Genomic DNA, 22,023 nt, shown 5'->3' on the forward strand with positions numbered 1-22,023 from the left:
ATATGTATATATATATATATATATATATACACATATATATATATACATACACAATAGAGTACTACCCGACAACCAAAAAGATTGAAATCTTGCCATTTGCAACAATGTAGATGGAACTAGAGTATATTTGCAAGCAAAATAAGTCAGGCAGAGAAAGACAAATATTATATGATTTCACTCATATGTGGAATTTAAGAAACACAACAGATGAACACAGGGAAAGGGAAGGAAAAATAAGATAAAAACAGAGAGGGAGGCAAACTATGAGAGACTCTTAGAGAACAAACTGAGGACTGTTGGAGGGGAGTTGGGTGTGGGGATGGTGTATATAGGGGATGGGCATTAAGGAGGGCATTTGTTGGGATGAGTACTGAGTGTTATATATAAGTGATGAATCACTAAGTTCTATTCCTGAAACCATTACTACACTATATGGTAACTAACTTGGATTTACATAAAAATAAAAATAAACAAACAAAAAAATAAATAAATATTGTACTCAAGGTAGAAAACAAAACAAGCAGACAGCAGCCCTTGGAGCCTAAAAATTTGAGCAGAGATTTTGACAATCTCATGGAGTTGGGGTGATAGAAGTCAGAGTTCATGGCTCAAAAGAAAGAAGGACTTTGTGAAAAACTCCAGTGTTCCTATTGAGACCCAGAAGACCCACACCCTGGATATAAATGTTATTCCCAGAAGTAACCACAGGCCCTAACTACACTTGAAATCCACTTTCAACTGGATCACGGTAATCTGCATACCATCTTGCCTTTGGCCAGAAGAAAATCCAATCATTTCAAAATGAAAAAGTAAACATTATTCAGGGTCTCACTAATTTCCCCATGCAATATCAGGAGTTTTATAAAAAATAACCAGGCATGCCAATAAAACTTTGCATGAACTTTACATGAATCAGATATTAGTCTATCAAATCTTTATTTTGAGCTACTTTATTCTGCAGATTTATGTGAGATTTATGGAGTCCCTTGAGCCTTCTCCACTTATGTTTCATCAGTTTTACAAACATCCTAACCAATATACTACTTTGGTCCCAATTTCATGTGTGCTAGCCCTTTTTGATCATGTCTATTATATCACACAACTTTCTGCATTTCCCATTCTTTTTTTCTTGTTTTAAATCTTATTCAATCATACTCTTTTCTCTTATAACATAGCCCTATGAACTAGGTAGTATTATTATTCCTACTTTATACATACAGAATCTGAGAATCAGAGATTAAATAGCCAGTAATTAGTCCAATATTATAAAACTATGATTCAAACCTGGGCATTCTGATTCCAAAATCTATGAACCCAATGATTAGTCTATGCTGCCTCATACATAAGAAAGTAATGGGACTCTAATTATATAAAAGAGGCAAAAGGGAAATCTTGCAAGTATTAACACTGATTACATGGGGGATTGTGTGTGTGTGTGTGTGTGTGTGTGTGTGTGTGTGTGTGTGTGTAAAATTAGGAATGCTTTATGTTCACTCTCATTTGCATTTTAATACTTTCTAAAATTTGTATGAGCATTGTTTTTTTAGTTGACTATATTTATAAGACAAAAAAAAACTGAGGATCAAGAGTAATACAGGAGTGCTGGGTGGCTCAGTCTGTTGAGCTTCCAACTTCAGCTCAGGTCATGATCTCATGGTCTGTGAGTTCAAGCCCCACGTCGGGCTCTGTGCTGACAGCTCAGTGCCTGGAGCCTGCTTCAGATTCTGTGTCTCCCTCTCTCTGTTACCCTCCCCCATTCATGTCTCTCTCTGTCTCAAAAATAAACATTAAAAAAAATTTTAAAAAAGTGATACAAAATTATTCTACCCTACTAACAATAACCATAAATAACTGTTTTCTAGTTACAATAGCTATAAATGTCAATGGCTACTTTAGGACCAAGAGAGTACTATTTTATTTCTTTCCATCAATTGCGAATGTAATATTTTAAATATCCTACAATTTTGATTAAATATGAGTTGACTTTTAAGGAGTTTATAAATGTATACTACAGATGTCTGTCCAACAAGAAACAGTTCTTTTTGAGGTTTATCAGCCATTTCAAGATACCACTTCATCATAAGTTGTACTAGAATTAGCAATTTTCTTACTGAACTTTAATGGCCTGAGTGAATAGTTCTAATGTACAAACAATGTATTCCTATCACACTGTTAGAATTGAATTAACTATCAGAGGTAGAATACTTCCTTTGAAATGCTTTAACAGGCTTCAACTGCAACATGTTTAGTAAATCATTTTAATATACAATGGCAATTGTATTAAACACTCAGTAAGACAAACAATGCTTAATAATTTAAACCACAGAAAAACTGAAAGTAGATTTTTAAAATTGGAATTTAAAAAAAAAAAAAAGCAAAATCTCTCAGCTTGTACAAAGAAGGAGAGATTGTCTGAGCATGAAGTCACACAATGGTCTGAGCAGTAACGGGTGCCACAGGAGAAAAGTCATTGGCGATAAAAAGACTACATATAGATCACTTAAGCAGTTCCTATGTCCGCAGCTGCATTGTTTTCTGAATGGCTCCCGCCATAACTTAGTCACACTGATGAGGCACATACCTTCTCCTTGAGCCTCCAGTATGCAGAAACTCGTAAGTCATTCTGATCATGATAGAAGATCTTTTGTCCAAAGAACTCCTGATTAATACCCCTAGCATCTAGCTTTGTTTTGTTTTATTTTTTAAATAGGCTCTATACCTAACATGGGGCTTGAACTCAGGACCCCGGATCAATCAAGACTTACATGTTCCACAGACTGAGCCAGCCATGCACCCCAAAAACCACTGGATTTTAGATAGACTTTTTCATAAAGTTACAAATACTAGCCCAGGGAATCTGTACATATGTTGAAATTTGTCATTATCAAACCAACCAAAACAAACCAAAATAATAGAAATAAGTTGCTGTGTGGAGAATATAACTGGCACAAATATTATTTATTTCTTTTTAACGTAATTTTCCAGTTTTCACAGATCTAATTATAGAATCAGGGCTAAAGAGGTAATCGTGGCCCATGGACACTGAGCAAGATTCACTACTCGCTACTTTGAAAGCACGCCACTTATTACATTTCTTTATGTATTTTTGTTTTATTTTTGTAATGTCTATTTATTTTTGAGGGAGAGAGAGATAGCATGAGCCAGGGAGGGGCAGAGAGAGAGAGGGAAGAGGATCCAAAGCAGGCTCTGTGCTGATAGCAGAGAGCCTGATGTGGGGCTCGAGCTTGTGAACCGCATGATCATGACCTGAGCCAAAGTTGGTGGCTTCACCGGCTGAGCCACCCAGGCACCCCTATATGAAGTATTTCTAGTAAATCTCTCTCCTAAAGAGAAAAACTAAGGTTACAGGCATAGAGTAAAACATACATTATTTCTTTGACTTACTGGTACATTTTATATATGTGGCTTTAAGTATCCAATGATATGTATATATTAAATATGTGCATGTATTTCATTTTTATAGTGAGGCTGGTGCTCAAGAGTCATTATCTTTTGAGTTAGCAGTCATTATCTCTAGGCTGATTTATGCATGATTTTTATGTTCTTTATTGAGTTTACTCTAAACATTTTCTGCAATGGACATATATAATCAGAAAAACATTGGAAATAATAGTGCAACAAAAATATTCATTTGCCCAGAAATTAAAGATTTTTAAATTTAGATTTTATAAATACAGATTTGCATGTAGATGCTTCTTTTATTTTCCAGTTTGAGATATAATTGACATATAATATTGTCTAAGTGTAAGGTGTACCACTTGTTGATTTGATACATGTGTACATTGCAAAATCATTACCAAAATGAGTTAACACAACTGTCACCTCACATAATTACCCTCTTTTTAAAAAATGTTTATCTATTTTGAGAGAGACAGAGAGAGAATCCCAAGCTGTCTCTGCACTGTCAGCACAGTGCCTGCCATGGAGCCCAATCTCACAAACTGAGATCATGACCCAAGCCAAAATCAAGAGTTGGACGCTCAACTGACTGAGACACCCAGGTGCCCCTATCTTTTTTGTTATTGTTGTGGGGATAACATTTAAGATTTACTCTATTAGCAACTCTCAAGTATACAGTATAGTATTGACTATAGTTGTTATCCTATTACATTAGATCTCCAGAACTTATTCATATTTTAACTGGCATTTTATACTTTTTGACCAAAATCTCATTATCCCCACTCTCCAGCCCCTGGAAACCACCATTGTACTATCCTTTTCCATTAGTTCAGCTATTTTAGATTCCACACTGAAGTGAGATCTTACAGTTATTTATCTTTCTCTATCTTATTTATTTCACTTAGCCTAATGCCCTCAAGGCCCATTCACATTGTTTTAAATGGCAGGATTTCCTTCTTTTTATGGCTGAATTATATTCCATTGTGAATGGATACACACACACACACACACACACACACACACACACACAGATAACATTTTCATTATCCACTCATCCATCAATGAAGCTATGTTAGCCACTGTGAATAATTTACAGTAAATATAGGAGTATAAATATCTCTTTGAGAGAATGATTTCATTTCCTATGGATATGTATACAGAAATAGAATTGCTTGATCGTATGGTAGTTCTATTTTTTTTCATTTTTTGAGGAAACTCCCTACTGTTTCTCATACTGACTGTACCAATTTACATTACCAGTAACAGTGATGTACAAGGGTTCACTTTTCTCCACATTCTTGCCAATACTTGTCTCTTATCTTTTTGATAATAGACACTTTTCCTTTAATTTTATTTTCATATAATCAAAAATGAAACACTACAAATGTTTTTTACAGCAGATTACATATGGGTCCATTCAGACTTTGTCTCAAAGTGCAGCTAACGTTATCACTGTCTAAGGTGACAGCTGTTAATCATGTAGTCAATGTATTGCTTTAAATGCAGTAGTATGAAGTCCTCAGCATGGAAGGTCCATGTCCCCTTTGTTCTTAAATTAGGTTAAATGGCATTGGTGTCCACATTTATAGACTTGAAGTGCATAAACCCTGAGTAGTTCTGATATACATCTGAGATGAGCTGCTAGGAATTTTGGTCTCAGTTTTAAAAAGGGAGGTCCATCATCAGGGAAATACAAATCAAAACCACACTCAGATATCACCTCACACCAGTCAGAGTGGCCAAAATGAACAAATCAGGAGACTATAGATGCTGGAGAGGATGTGGAGAAACAGGAACCCTCTTGCACTGTTGGTGGGAATGCAAATTGGTGCAGCCACTCTGGAAAACAGTGTGGAGGTTCCTCAAAAAATTAAAAATAGACCTACCCTATGACCCAGCAATAGCACTGCTAGGAATTTACCCAAGGGATACAGGAGTACTGAAGCATAGGGGCACTTGTACCCCAATGTTGATAGCAGCACTCTCAACAATAGCCAAATTATGGAAAGAGCCGAAATGTCCATCAACTGATGAATGGATAAAGAAATTGTGGTTTATATACACAATGGAGTACTACGTGGCAACGAGAAAGAACAAAATATGGCCCTTTGTAGCAACGTGGATGGAACTGGAGAGTATGATGCTAAGTGAAATAAGCCATACAGAGAAAGACAGATACCATATGTTTTCACTCTTATGTGGATCCTGAGAAACTTAACAGAAACCCATGGGGGAGGGGAAGGAAAAAAAAAAAGAGGTTAGAGTGGGAGAGAGCCAAAGCATAAGAGACTGTTAAAAACTGAGAACAAACTGAGGGTTGATGGGGGGGTGGGAGGGAGGGGAGGGTGGGTGATGGGTATTGAGGAGGGCACCTTTTGGGATGAGCACTGGGTGTTATATGGAAACCAATTTGACAATAAATTTCATATATTGGAAAAAAAATAAATCTATAGATCTATTCTTGGAAAAAAAAAGGGAGGTCCAAATGGCAGCAGGCTGGCTGCCATAAACTTGAGTTGTTTTCATTCTTTCCTCCAGAAACTAATAGGAGTCAGGTGATATTTCACTGTGGTTCTGATTTGCAATTCCTTGATTAGTCATGTTGAGTATCTTTTCATGTAACTGTTGGCCATTTCTGTTTTCTTTGGAAAAATGTCTATTCACATTCTTTGCCCATTTTTTTTTTTATTTTACCAGATTGTTTTCTTGCTACTTGAGTGTCTGAGTTCTCTATACAGATATTAATTCCTTACCAGATGTGTGGTTTGTAAATATTTTCTATCATTCTTTAGATTGCCTTTTATTTTGTTGATTGCTGTTCAGAAGCTTTTCAGTTTACTGTAGTCCCACTATTCTTTTTTTGTTTTTATTGCTTACGCTCATGTTGTCTTATCCCAAAGTAATTGCCAAGACCAGTGTCAAGGAGATTTGTGTGTACTTCTTCTAGAAGTTTTGTGGTTTCAGGTCTTATATTTAAGTCCTTAATCCAATCAGTGTTTGTTTTTGGGAGTGTTGTAAAATAGAGATCTAGGTTCAGTTTTTGCGTATATTTAGCTTAGCCACAACCATTTATTGAAGAGACTATCCTTTTCCTGGTGAGTATTCTTGACTCCATTTTCAAAATTTGTTGATCATATTTGTGGGAGTTTATTTCTAAGCTCTTGATTCTGTTCCATTGGGGTAAATGTGCCTGTTTCTATGCCAGTACCTTAGTGTTTTTATTAATAAAGCTTTGTAATATAGTTTGAAATCAGGCACTATGATTCTGCAAGCTTTGCTCTTTCTTAGAATTGCTTTAGCTATCCAGGGTATTTAGTGTTTTGATGTGAATGTTAGGAATGTTTTTCTTTTTCTGTGAAAAATACCACTGGAATTTTGATGGGTATTGCATTGAATTTGTAGGGTATCTGCATTTTGACTGCAGGGCTAACCGTGGATGTGGTTCTCAATGGTGTGCACCAGTGATGGGAGTCGGAGCCCGAGCCGAGTAAGTGTGCTGCTGCAGGAGCTAGCCACCGGCACATGCAGTGGTGCAGACCTTTGACAAGAGTCAGGACATCTTCAGAAACCCCAGCAGCTGTAGGGGCCAGTGCACTCATGTGGCCCCAGGGGATAGCTATTGGTACATGCATGGTAGTGAGGTGGGTGATGGGAGTGGGGGGTGGTGGTATGCAGGTACACAGCTCCAGGGGCAAGCTGCTGGCTCTTGCAGCACTATAGGCTAGTGACGGGAGTTAGAGCCAGATCCAGACCCACAAGCAGCTTTGACCTTTGCTGTTGTTGTCCATTTGTGCAGCTGCAGGGACTAGCTATGGGCACATACATGGCAGCAGAGGCCAGTGACAAGAGCTGGGGCTCAGGACATGCTGGTGCATAGCCACAGGGGCTGGCTGTGGACTTACACAGTGTGCATGCCAGTGACACGTGTCAGGGCTGGTTCCAGGCCTACAGAGAAGCTGTGGGAGCCCTGGCTGGCAGCATGCACTCATGTGGCTGCAGGAGTTCACTGTGGGCACACACCACATGGAGGGCTGGTGGCAGGAATTGGAGGTGGCAGCATGAAGGTACAGCCATAGGAGCTATGTGTAGGTGTATGTAGTGGTAGAGGCCAGCAGCAGCAGCCAGGATCGCACAAGACCCACAAACATGTAGCTCCTTCTTAAATGTGGACACATGTTTCTTCCTTATATAAAGCCAAATTGGCTTGGAAAATTGCTAAAATAATATTTTACAAAAATTTAACAAGGAAGAAAAATACAATATTCACAGCAGTCAATACTAACTACAGAACAGCACTGAAAAAGGATGATGTAGTTATATGGAAGTGAAAAAAACATGTAAAACTAGAAGAAATGGAATTTTAAAGAATAGACAGACCATATTTTCCAAATTTTACTCTGCCTAATGGCATTACATTACTTTTGGCTTTCTCTTTATGACAGAAGGTACTATGCTGAAATAGGCTGGATATCCAGAAAACTTTTTATACAGGTAAAGCCATCTGGTTGTTAATTTGCCTTGAAATTTCTGGGAGGTGCTGAGGGCAAAGCAGCAGATGTCACCAATGAACTGTGTAGAGACAATAATCAAATTATCTCCTCCTGCCTTAACATAGGAAACAGAGAGAGAGTGGCATAAACACAGGGAGAGGAATTTAAAAGTCCACACAATTTTAATCCAAAAGCAAAGAATACCGTTTGGATGAGCTTCAGATCTGTAATTATTTCCACAATATTCACAAAATTGGGAAATGTCTACTGAATGGGAACAAATGACTTATGTTGATTTCTATTGGGATATAGAATCTTACATGTGTTCACATCCAGAGTGGCCTACCAAATGAGGACATTATTATTAATAATGTCATATATTAATAATGACAGATAATGGAATATTTTCTTTTAAAGCACTGGTTATTAACTGAAGATGACTCCCCGCCCCCCCACCCCCCACTCCGTGGGGACATTTGTCAGGGAACACTCATCAAAAAATGGAGACATTTTTGGTTGTCACAACTGAAGGGTGCTACTGACATCTAGTTGATAGAGGCTAGGGATGCTGCTAAATATACTACAACAAAGGACATCCTCTTACAATTAAGAATTGTTTAGTCCAAAATGTCAATAGTGTCAAGATTGAGAAATCCTATTTTAACAAAGACATTGCATTTTAATTATTTTTAAATCTAATGTGACTATAATGCAATCCAAATTTTTCTATTTGTAAGAATTAGAAAGACTGAAATTATTAAAAAAATTTAATCTTTTGCAGAATTCCTTTTATAGAAACCAGTGGGTTAAAAAATGGGGATCAGTCCTATGTTTCATAGTGATACTTTAGATACTTGTAAGTCAGCGTGATATATTTTTTTGTGCTTTCAATGTGTTTGAATGCCTTTTGAAATATTATACCAACAAATTCATGTATATGCACACATATGTAAGTACATAAATACGATTTAGTAGTGAAAAGAAACCTTTGCTGTCAAGAGGAATTGGACCCTCAGAGTGTCTAAAAGAGGTAAAGAATTTTTTAGGCCATATAAAATGCACAAAGGTGTAAATGAACAAGAAGTGAGGATAAGGCATTTGTACTCCTTAGGGAGATTTAGAGGAAAGTTAACCCAGTGCGGAGAGTTCTGGGACAGGGGATTAAGGCTTTGGGTTAATCAGATTTCAATCTATCACTTACCTATCTATATCAGATTATAAATATTCAGTGAAAATTTTTAAATAATGACAAAAATGTTGTCATTTTGTCTTCTGCATGATGATTAATTTCTGTGACTAATATCTGTAATCATAGGGTCTACAGGATTGATTTTAGAGCTGGCTGCTTCCATTCTTCTACTACTTTTGCTTCACTGACTTCTACTATACGTGTCCGATTGCTATCAGTCCTCTTAATTATTTGCTAAGAGTCAAAGAATAGCCTGAGGAATTACTTATTTTTTTCCTTACAAAGATAACCTCTTTGTTACAGAGAAACTATGTTCAGAATTACTATAAGTACATCAGCAGAGACAATATATTAAGGATTTCAGGATATCAGGCATTTGAAACATTGCTATGAAATATTTTGCCAATCTATAAATTTTCAGAAGGTTTTCAAAAATGAAATACCACCTTCTTATAAACCTGCTTGAACTAATTATGCAGATGCCAATAAACACCATATGAGCCGTTTGTCTTTTATTATACATAACACTAAGACAGGAATATTTAGAACTATTCACGCTTGATTAAAATAATTTTTCAATTAAAAATGCATTGTCTTAAAACAATAGGAAGCTTTTGTGCCATCAATTTTGAAAAATATGATTAGGAATATTTATCACAGGAGAGTAGTTTTTGGACACAGTCTGGATCAAGAAAAAATGTAAGAGCTTGCTTTTGATAACTGGGGAATAAAAGGCCGCTGACTATATTGTAGTCTCTTACATATATACCTTTTGTTACTTTGCACTTTATGTTTGTCTGTATTTTTATTATTAAATTACTTAGATTTTTTCAAGAAGAACTATTTATCAAGGAGTGAGGTTGGTTGGAATCTAAAGATTTCAGCAGGTTATCGTTTTGGAAAAGAACACAGAATTTTAATTTAAATGTAGAATATTATAGTGGAAATATTGCAGCATCTTTGCTAGTGATTTAACAAATCACTCAAAAAGTACTCAGGCTTTGTGTTCCCTTTGTTATCAAATAGGCTGCAGTGTTTCTCAAGGACTCGGAAATCAAGTGGTGGAAGGCAGAGCATGTTTAAACCTGAAAACTCAAGACACTTCAGGAATTAAAAGGAAGCTTCCCTAGGTTCAAGTCTCCCCCAGAGTACACAGTCTTTATTTTCCAATTGCAGGGACTGACAGCCGTTCATCTCACCTGTTCAGTCCCTCTGTGTCCAAAGGGCTCACTGATATCAGAGGGATCCCAGCTCCTCTCTAATGCTCACATGTTATCAAATATATCAGAGAAATTAATGCACATAACAGAAGGAGTGTGGATAACAGATACCCGAGAGAGCATGTGGATTAGGAAAGATAGACTCAGATACAGAAGCTAAGTAAGATGAGTATTTTGGTAAGGAGATCAGAGTGAGATGATTTGAGTCTAAGCCTTCAGGACACTTGGAGAGGGAAGGCAAGAAAACTTATAGCTCATGCTGTGAGCTATAAATTAACCTTAAGTGGACTTGGGGAGATGAAAGTACATATTTTACTTCTAGATTGTGTATAGTTTTTCACTGACTTCAAAACTGCAGTAAGATTGAAACATAGGAATTGTAGAATTAATTCAAGTACATTTATATCTACTTAATTATTTAAATTCTAAAAAGTAGATAGGTCTGTGCATTCAAATCACCATTTTAGCCAGAATCCTATTGCTTCTATATTTCTAAAGTGACATAGAAAGGCTATAGGTACAAAATTCATTAGAAAAAAGAATATTTGGAGTTCTAAATCATCTAAATAGCTGCCTCAGTATTCCATTTCTTGCATGTGTAGGAATACCCTATTTTTTGTGCTGGTAAATAAAGCACATGACTCTTATTTATTGTTAAAATCCAAATAAACATAAAGCCATGATATAAAATTCCCAGCAAAGATGGGTGGTTGTAGGAAAAATGTGTTATTGATTTCATTTTTTTTAATTGAGAGTGTAATTTTTCTTCGTTTCTTCTATAGGCTCAACCTGCATTGATGATCAATTAAGAGGTTCTTATTAGCTGGGTTTGGGCTTCATGAGAAAGAATTGTCCCCAGGAATCCGTAACATGATGTACAAAACATATGGCTTACAACAAATATGTTCCCAAAGACACCCACATTCCTATACTGAATCAGAATGCTAATGTCCTTTGAGCAAAAACCAGAATTTCTAAGAGTGTGATTTCATTGTGCTTTTTTTTTTTTTTTTGTCAAGAGCTGCTATTTGCAAAATACAAATAAGTGTTGTTAACAAAGAGGAACTGGAAATTGCTAATGGATTGAATTGTGTCTCCCCAAATTAATATGTTGACGCCTAATATGACTATTTGTAGATAGGGCTTTTTGTCAATAATTAAGATTAAATGAGGTCATAAGAGTAGAATCCTGATCCAATAGGATTAGTACCCTTATAAGAAGAAGACAAATTCTGTCTCTTTACACACACACACACACACACACAATGAGAAAAGACCATGTGAGAGCACAGAAAGAAGATAGAAGTCTACAAGTCAGGAAGAGAGCTCTCATCAGAAACCAAAAAGGCCAGCAGTTCAGTCTTGGACTTCCTAGCCTTTATTAACTATAAGCTAATAAATTTCTGTTGTTTAAGCCACCAGTCTACGGTATTTTGTTATGACAGCCCGAGCAGACTAATACAAATTTTGGCACTAAGAAGTGGGTTGGGGGGGGGGGGGGTGTGTGTGGAGGGTGCTCCTGTAACAAACACCTAGAAATGTAAAATTGACTTTGGATCTGGGTGATGGGTAGAAGGTAAAAGAGTTTTGAAGTAAATGTTAGAAATATGAATGTTAAAGCTGATTCTGATGAGAGTTCAGAAAGAAAAAGGAGAACTGGAGAGAAAGCTTCCATCTTCTTAGAGAATACATAAATAATCATGAACAGAATATTAGTAGAAATATGGACATTAAGGGCCATGCTAGTGAGATCTCAGATGGAAATAACAAACATGTTTTTGGGAACTGAAGGAAAGGTGAGCTTTGTTATAAAGTGGCAAAGACTTGACTGACCTATGTTGTAGTGTTTGGTGGAAGGTAGAACTTGTAGGTGATGAAAGTATATTTTTAGCTGAGAAGATTTCTAAGCAAAAGTGTTGAAGAAGACTGGTTCCTTCTGGTGGCTAACAGTAAAATGTGAGAAGAGAGAAATGAATTAAGAAAAAATGTTAAGCACAAGGGAACCAGAACTTGGAAATTTGAAAAATTATCAGCCTATCCATATGGCAGAAAGTGAGAAAGTTTGTTCTGAAAAGAACACTAAGGGTATAGCTGAAAAAACACTTAATAAAGAGATTATGGATATGACTCAGGGACTTAATTGCCCATCTCAGCAGAATCCAGGAATAGAGATGGAATTATACCAGCAAATACACTGACATTTTAAACTAAATCGGCGGGGGCGGGGGGTGGGTAGAGTCTAAGAAATAAGGCTGATTTCTTAGATCTTACAGGAATGGACCATAGAGCTATTCAGCTGAAAATATGCACTATTCTTCAAGAAATGGAAAGAATGTCCCTGAAGTAATTTGGAGACCCTCAGAGCTTCCCCATTAGTTTTAAAGGGTGGGGTCACTCACTGCTTCTGTTTCAACAGGTCAAAGGCCTCTGATCAAAGGTTTGGGGCAACACCATCCTGTGGAGCCTCACTTGGCAAAGCTTTGGGGGTGTAATTCCCACCTAGTAGAATGGAGGTGGGACTGCTGACCTACTAAGTCCAGAAGGCAAGACCACCATCCCAATGAATCTGAAAGATGGCCATCAAACCAAAGAGGATTATTCTGGAACTTAAAATCTCATGAAATTTGCCTTGCTAGGTTTGGACTTGATTGGGATCAGTCACCTTTTCCTTTTCTCCATTTTGGAATAGGTATGTCTCTCCTATGGCTTTCCCACCATTGTATTTTGGAAACACAATGGCTTATGCGGTTTCACAAATTCACAGCTGGAGAGGAATTTTTCTTTAGGGTGAATCATATCTTGAGTATCATGCATATCTGATTTGGTGATATCTAGATGAGACCTTGTACTTAAGGATTGATGTTGAGATGAGTTAAGATTTGGGGGACTATTGGGATGGAATGAATATATTTTTCATGTGAGAAGGACATGAATTTTGGGGAGACAAGGGTAAAATGCTATGGACAGAATTCTGTTGAACAGAAATTCATATAATGAATCCCTAATTTCTAATGTGTCCATATTTGGAGATCGGGCTTGTAGGAGGCAGTTAAGGGTAAATGACATCATAACAGTGAGTACCTGATTCAATAGGATTAGTATCATTAAAAGAAGAGAAAGAGACCAGAACTTTCTCTCTGCTATGTGAGAACTCAGCAAGAAGGCTGCAGTCTTACAAGCCAGGATGAGAGTTCTCATCAGAAACCAAACTGGCTGCTACCTTGATCTTGGACTTCTCAGTCTCTGAAACGGTGAGAAAATAAATTTCTGTTGTGTAAGCCACACAGTCTATGGTATTTTGTTACGGCAGCCCAAACTGACTAATAAAGAAATGTACAGAACAGCCACTGCCACTTTCAAACTTGAAAATTGAAGAAAAAATGTATGTAGCTACAGGAAAAAATTAGAAAAATAATCTAATATACATCACTTGAAGATATACAAGCAAGGCAAGTCAGAGTGATCAGAATTTTCATGTTTTGTACTTTAAAAGTTTTTCATTCATGAATCATGCTTTCAGTGTTGGATCTAAAAATTCATTGCCAAACCCTAGGCCATCTAAATTTCCTATGTTTTCTTATAAAAATTTAGCAATTTGAGCTTTACATTCATGTCAGTGATCCATTTTCAGCTCATTTTTTTTTGTGAAATGTATTACATCTATATCTAGATGCGTTTTTTTTATGGATGCCAAACTATTCCAGTACCATTTGTTGAAAAGACACCTTTTCTCCACTGAATTGCCTTTGTTTCCTCATCAAAGGCAAGTTGACTATATATTTATGGTTCTGCATTTGGACTCTCTCTTCTGTTCCATTTATCTGTGTGTCTTTTATTTTGTTAATATCATGCGGTCCTGATTATTGCAGCTTATAGTAAATTTTGAAATTGAGTGGTATGGGCTTTCCAGCTTTGTTATTCCTCTTCAATATTGTCTTGGATATTCGAGATTTTTCCCCTTCCCATGTAAATTTAGAATCAGTTTTTTTCTTCTACTGAATATCTACTAAATATCTTGCAAGATTTTGATGGAGATTGTGTTGACTCTATAAAGCCTATGAGAACTGACATCATAACAATATTCCAACCTATGGACATGAAATCTATTTACTTAGATCTTCTATGATTTCTTTCATTAGAGTTCTATAGTTCTCCACTTCTAGATCCTATACAAATCATACTCTAGTTTTACCAGAGTAATGACAAAATCTCATTTACATTTAAAAAGAAAAATTTGATTACATGTGGAAAATGCGTCAGTAGCGTCAACGAGACTTCTATTCATCTGGTTGGTTGTGTGTAAGTGTTAAGGGGAAAAGAGAAATCCATTGTTGCAAGTTAGTGGAGGGTGGTGCCACAGGTTGAGATAGTGCAGATTAGGAAATTAGAGGATTTTGTTATAAAGAGACAAGAACATTGCTTAGGAAATCTCAAGCCTAAGGTAACTATTAAACAGCTTGAGGAAGAACTAAGGAAGTCAATAATTGAGTATAATATATTCATACTTCTGAGAAAAATGCATGGAACGGCATAAGAATTTCAGAGCAATGCTACAGAGAATGGGAACTGTGAACACGATTAAAATCATGTAACTAAATGATCAGCAACAATCATACAATACAGAAGTAGAAGAGAAGAGGCCAAGGACAGAGTCCTGGGAATTTCCATATTTAGAGATCAAGCAGTAGGAAGGAGACATCAACATAAACTGAGAGTACACTGAGTAAGAGAAAATTTAGGAGAAAGGTATCATGGTAGCCAAAATACAAAAAAGAAAAAAAATATTAAGGGGAATTGTCAACTGTAATTAATATTGCTCAGAAGTCAAGTAAAATAGAGAACCATGGCAATTGAATGTCATAGGTGATCTTGACCAGCAGTTTCAGGGGAACTGTGGGATAGAAGCCCAACTGGAGTTAGTTGAAGAGAGACTTGAAGTGTTGACATATAAACTGTGACTACAGACTAAACATTTTTAAAAGAAAACAGAGATATGCAATAGAATATGAGTTTAGGAGTTGTTTTGTTATTTATAAATAGGAAAAAAAAAGCTGGTTAAATTATCACAGTGATGAAATGAACCAGTGCAGGGAGAAATGGGTGATACTAGGAAAAAAAAGGAAATAATTGCAAAATCTGTGCAAATGAAGTAATTTTGGAAACCCATGCTAGAATGAGTAGTATACTTAGAACAACATATTGGTTATATTTCCAAACCTTGGTTTTGTGATCAAATATTTGGTAGGTAGGAGATGCTAATCCCTTTAAAAATGTATGCAATCACTTGACTTGAATGGAAAGATTAGAAATAGACACAAGGCTACTATTGCCCAGGCTACTGGCAAGTTCAGAAGAAGGATATATCCTGAAGAGAGTTAAGTATCACTTGTTGTGCATCCTGAAGCAGGAACTGGGATGGGTCAGCACAGTTTCCATTTGGGTGGGTTAGAAATTTAGTCATCAAAGGCACTAATTTTCCAGTGGCTAGCTCCTTGGGGCTTGGTACTACAGCAGGTATAGACAGACACACCAATGGAATGCTTTAGATTCTAAAGATGTTGTAAGGTTTAAAATTCTAGTTATTGTAATTGTTACAAGTGGAAACATGATTTAAGCTTTGGGGATAACTGACTAGTCATATAGGAAAAATAGCAACAAAAATTTATTTCCAGGTGGAGTAAAAATTGAAATGCAAAAATTAAGACATAAAAGTACAAATTAAACGGAAATATATGTACATAAACTTGCAGTGAGGAAGGAATTTCTAAGCTTGACAAAGATAAAAATCTTCAGGGAAATATATAAAATCTATGACCAAAATTCTCTCACTTTCTATACATTAAATGTAATCTAGACATTTAAGTATATATAATAATCTGAAGAAAATATATGCATATAGGGTGATGGGATTAAGAGTTGCTTTGTTAACATTAATAGATCTTTTTAAAGAATGTAGTAGCAAAGAGACAAATGTCACAAATAGGTAAATCAAATGTCTATAATTTGGCAATTAGAAGTGCTTTTACTTTAATGAAAATATTTGGTGTTAACTAACATGGAAAAAGCAAATGTAGTGAACATATGAAGAAATATCCATTTTTACTAATTTTTGAAGAAATGTGAGAACATAAATAGTGGGTTTTCTTTTGATTTTGGAAAAAATCAAAATATTCTGCTTTCATAGAATTTCTGGGAAATTTGTATTATCTTGAATTATTGTTAAAATTATAAAGTAATAATGCGAAGTTTAGAGAAAAGGTTGACAGTATGTCCCTCACCCTCTCCCAATGTTCAATCCTGCATGTCATAATAGTGACATCCTTGGTTTCTATCAGAAAGTAACATGTACTAATGCATGTAAAGGTTGATGATTACACATGAAACATTTGGAAAGTCACAGTAAGAGAATTCTTAATAAGTTTAGTACACTCACATAATAGATGGATAGGACATTATTCAAAGTGTATTTATTTAAAAACGATGCCATCTTAATTATGATTTTAATTCTAAAAGTAAATATACACTGAAAAAAAGACAGAAACAAACAGGAAAAAAAACAAAGTTAAAAAATGAAAGGAGGGGCGCCTGGGTGGCGCAGTCGGTTAAGCGTCCGACTTCAGCCAGGTCACGATCTCGCGGTCCGTGAGTTCGAGCCCCGCGTCCGGCTCTGGGCTGATGGCTCAGAGCCTGGAGCCTGTTTCCGATTCTGTGTCTCCCTCTCTCTCTGCCCCTCCCCCGTTCATGCTCTGTCTCTCTCTGTCCCAAAATAAATAAACGTTGAAAAAAAAAATTAAAAAAAAAAAAAAAAAAATGAAAGGAAGATTGCATAATAGTAATAAAAGTGATTTATGTTTAATTATAATTCTTTCCTTAATAATATTTACATTCCTCAAATTTACTATAACAAATAATATTTATATTCCTCAAATTTACTATAATAATTATGATTAAAATTAAAAAGAGTAAAATTAAAAGCCAAAAATTACATGATGTGAAATTTTTGTAGAAATAGCTGGATTTATACAAAGAGTAGTTAATTTCTTCTCACCTCATTTTTCAATTTAATTTTCTATACTTAAGTCACTTATATGTGAATGATTAATAAAGAAATGGCTGTGTAAGAAATAGAAATTATTCCTATGGAAATTGTCACTTTTTCCTACAGAACTCTTCAAAATTAAAGCCTTTTTTCCAACAAAATAAATATGTTAATGTGTAAGCTCAAATATATCACACATCTATTGAGCAAGAATCATAGATTTTAATGAATACAACAAATTAGAGGTCTTTGGGAGTGGATAATAGCTAATAAAAGTGACAAATAATTGACTCCAAAAGGTAGCTAAAACCAAATGTATTAAAAATAATTTGAAGATTTAATATAATGGATTTTTCCTTCCATTTAATCACCTAAGAGATGTGTATTTCATTAAAATGCATTTCAAAAATGTCATATTTCCAAAGGACTTACTCTACTTTAACCTTTATAAATTCCATTGTAACCATGGCTACTTATTTTATAATTGCTGTTTTTCCCCTTATACTCCATATTCTATTTTGTAAATGGTTAATAATTATCAGTCTATATAATCCCCTAGCAAAATCAGTATCATCATTTTAAAGAGAAAAAGAGAGATCGGGTGCCTGGGTGGCTCAGTCATGATCTCACAGTTCGTGGGCTCAAGCCCCACATCAGGCTCTGTGCTGACAGCTTAGAGTCTGGAGCCTGCTTCAGATTCTGTATCTTTCTCTCTGCCTCTCCCCCACTTACACTCTCTCTCTCTCTCTTTCAAAAATAAACATTTAGAAAGAAAGAAAGAAAGAAAGAAAGAAAGAAAGAAAGAAAGAAAGAAAGAAAGAAAAGAAAAGAAAGAGGAAAGAGAAAATTTAAATGGGGACCAGGTTTTGAGGGCAATGGTAAGGCATATTTTGTAGTCCAGGGTTTTCTCATTTATGGTATACTGTATATCGTACATATATTGTTAATGTTCTACACAATAAATGCTATATGTCATTAACTAATACAACATGAAATTGTTGGGACTAAAATTATTTTAAGTTGTTTTAGTAATGGAAATACTGCATCATGCACTTCCTCACTGAGTGGAGGTGTTATGATTCAGTAAGAAATGTTTTATTCTTAAGTGCTGTCTAAAAACTTGATAGTTGTTAACATCTAGATGGGTGTTTAAAAAACTACAGACACTCCATTGAAAGTTTCTCAGGGTCCTCCCAAAATGAGAGTGACCAGAACCAAAGGAGAGAAAGAGGGTAACTTTGATACCTTCAAAATGCGGTCGTACTTACAACACCACTTACTGAGCATTCACTAAGTAGGACAGATATTTTACATTTGTAACATATGTCCACAGCATTCTGTGAGAGGAATTAACGAGAGCAATGATGGGTCAGAGAAAAAATATGTATTATAGTAACAGTCACAAAACTCTATTAATTTCTGCTTCCCATTGACTGTATGGAGACTCAAGACCACCATTGCCACACCCCATCAATAGAACCCCCCTCAAATGGAACCACTACAATAAATTTCTAGTAACCTAAACAGTTTTTTCAGGTGTCTTATACAGTTGGCCTATGACACTCAGAGTTAACGTTTTCTTTGGCTTGTTTTAATAATAGCTCATTATTGTGATAAAAGTGACAGTATGCCTTTGATGCGTGATAAAGGGACTGTCTTCCTGATGTCCACCAAAAGCATTTTTGTGACTGCCCACATGCTGTCTGCTCATACCTCTGTTGAGCTTCCTGATCTACCCATTTGGGAACACTGATTTCTATTCTGCAGTCTCTTTGTTTCTCGATTTTAAATACCTCTCCTTTTTGATTTGTGTCCTATTTGATCTCAAGTATCCCTAATTTAGAAACCCAGTCTGACTCCTGTTGGATTGACCTTGAGAGCTTCTCACTCCTGCTTCCCTTCCTAATAGTAACCTGGACCACTAACTTAGATGTTTGATGTGTAAAATTGGAGGAAAATGTGTTGAATTAAAATAGAGTTAGTCTATGAAAGTTAAATAAATAAAATTTTGTGTTTGAAAGAGTTTTTATAGAAGAAAAGGTATAATTATATAATCCAGTGTGACCAGGGCTATGATAGGGTCATTTTGCTGCACTGTTGCAAGTTGAAAATCAAATTCATTTTCAAAACTGAGATTTGTATGTGTAAATATTGCAAAACTAGGATCGAATTGATTCTAATGAGTGTCATTGTTCTATCTGGGAGGAAAGACAAAGTTATTCAATACGTGGACACAGTTGGTATGTGGGGCTGAAACAGAGTCCATATAGATTAGAAAAACTATGTCAGACAGAGAAAAAAATGTTCAGAGCATAGGTGCACAAATTCTAATGAGTAGAAATGTGTCCCGAAGAAACCGAGCTTACTTAGGAAAGTTCAGCCTTGGAATAGTACCAGAAGATGGTATACTGGGAACAGGCAAATTTAAAGGAGAGAAGTAAGTATAACAAGGACAAAGGTAAGGGTTTATAGTTCAAGGTGCATGATAGGTAATTATCTCTCTTCTTTAAAATTTCTTTGGGATGACAGAAGGGATATAAAAATACAAACGCATCCTTAACCATGGCAGAGAACTAAGATTAGAGTCATTAGCAGGTAAAACACTGAAGAATTGCTAGAAATATAAGGTAGATATAAGAAAATTAAAAGAAACCCATTCAAAATTAGGAACATAAAACCACTTAGTGATCAGAAGGCCTTTCCAAAAAGTAAGGTATCAAAGAAACAGTTTAGAATAGCCCGAGGGACAGAGTACTCAGGAAACAAAAGTACAAGCGAACTTCAGATTTTGCCATCAATGTATGGAAATGTGTTGCATTTCTATGCATTAATAATGAAATGGAAGAAAGTTGAATCAAGGAATCAATCCCATTTACAACTACACCAAAAACAATAAGATAGCTAGGAATAAACCTAACCAAAGAGGTGAAAGACTTGTACACTGAAAACTGTAAAACACTGATAAAATAAATTGAAGACCACACTACGAAATGAAAGACATTCCATGCTCGTGGATTGGAAGAACAAATATTGTTAAAATGTGTATAGTAGCCATACAGATTTAATGCAAATCTATCAAAATACCACCAGCATTTTTCAAAGAGCTAGAAGAAACAATCCTGAAATTTGTATGGAACCACAAAAAACTCTGAAAAAACAAAGCAATCTTGAAAAAGAAAAGCAAAGCTGGAGGCATCACAAATCCAGACTTTAAGTTATATTGCACAGCTGTAGTAATCAAAACAGTATGGTACTGTCACAAAAATTGACACATATATCAACAAAACAGAAAATCCAGAAATGGGCCCACAATTATATGCCAATTAATATTCACAAATGACATAATGATAAAGGGTAAGTATCCATAACATATTAAGAACTTATTAAACTCAACACCTCCAAAAATTGAATAATACAATTGAATGGGCAGAGGACATGAATAGACATTTTTCCAAAGAAGACATATAGATAAGCAACAAACACATGAAAACATTCTTATCATCGATTGTCAGGGAAATACAAATCAAAACTACAATCTGATATCACCTCACATCTGTCAGAATGGCTAAAAGCAACAACACAAGAAATAACAGGTGTTGGCTAGGATGTGAAGAAAGGGGAACCCTCTTGCACTGTTGGTAAGAATGCAAACTGGTGCAGCCACTCTGGAAAACAGCATGGAGCTTCCTCAAAAAGTTCAAAATAGAACTATCCAACAATTCAGCAATTGCGCTACTTTAAGGTGTTTACCTAAAGAATATAAAAGTATTAAGTCAAAGGGATGCATACACCCTGATATTTAGAGCAGCATTATCTACAATAGCCAAATTGTGAAAACAGCCCAAGTGTCTATCGATTGATGAATAGATAAAGAAGAAATGGTACACACACACACACACACACACACACACACACACACACACAGAGGAATATTAGCCATAATAAGGAATGAAATCTTGCCATTTGCAACAACATGGTTGGAACAAAACCATACTATGCTAAGTGAAATAAGCCAGTTGGAGAAATGCATGTATCATATGATTTCACCCATATGTGGAATTAAGAAATAAAACAAAAGAGCAAAGAGGAAAAAAGAGAGAGAGAAAGGCAAACTAAGAAACAAGAAACGTACTCTTTTTTAAGAAGGAGAAAGAGCTTGCTTGCAGGCACGTGCAAGCAGGGGAGGGGCAGAGATAGAGGGATAGCAAATGAATCTCAAGCAGACTCCACACCCAGCACGGAGCCCATGTGGGAGTCTATCTCACAACAGTGAGATTATGACCCATAAATCATGACCTGAGCCAAAATCAAGTTGAGTGAATGCTTAGCCAAATAAGCTATCTGGCTTAACTATAAAGAACAAACTGATGGTTGCCTGTGGGGAGGTGGGACAAGAATGAGTTGGGTGGGTGATGGTGTTGCTCCTGATGAGCACCTGGTGTTGTATGGAGGTATTGAATCGCTATATTGTGCACCTGAAACCGATACCGCACTTATGTTAACTAACCTGGAATTCAAATAAAAACTACTTAAAACAAAAAAGAATTTGGCTTTTGTCATTAGGATACCAAGGAAAGAACTGTAAACCAGTAACACCAGATCCTGGTATTGCTGCCAAGCGTATCCTCCCTTTGGGTAGTAAAGTGGCAATTTGATGCAGAAGTG

This window comes from Puma concolor, chromosome B3 (assembly GCF_028749965.1).
Source record: "Puma concolor isolate L17-30 chromosome B3, mPumCon1.1.hap2, whole genome shotgun sequence".
Lineage (NCBI taxonomy): Eukaryota > Metazoa > Chordata > Mammalia > Carnivora > Felidae > Puma > Puma concolor.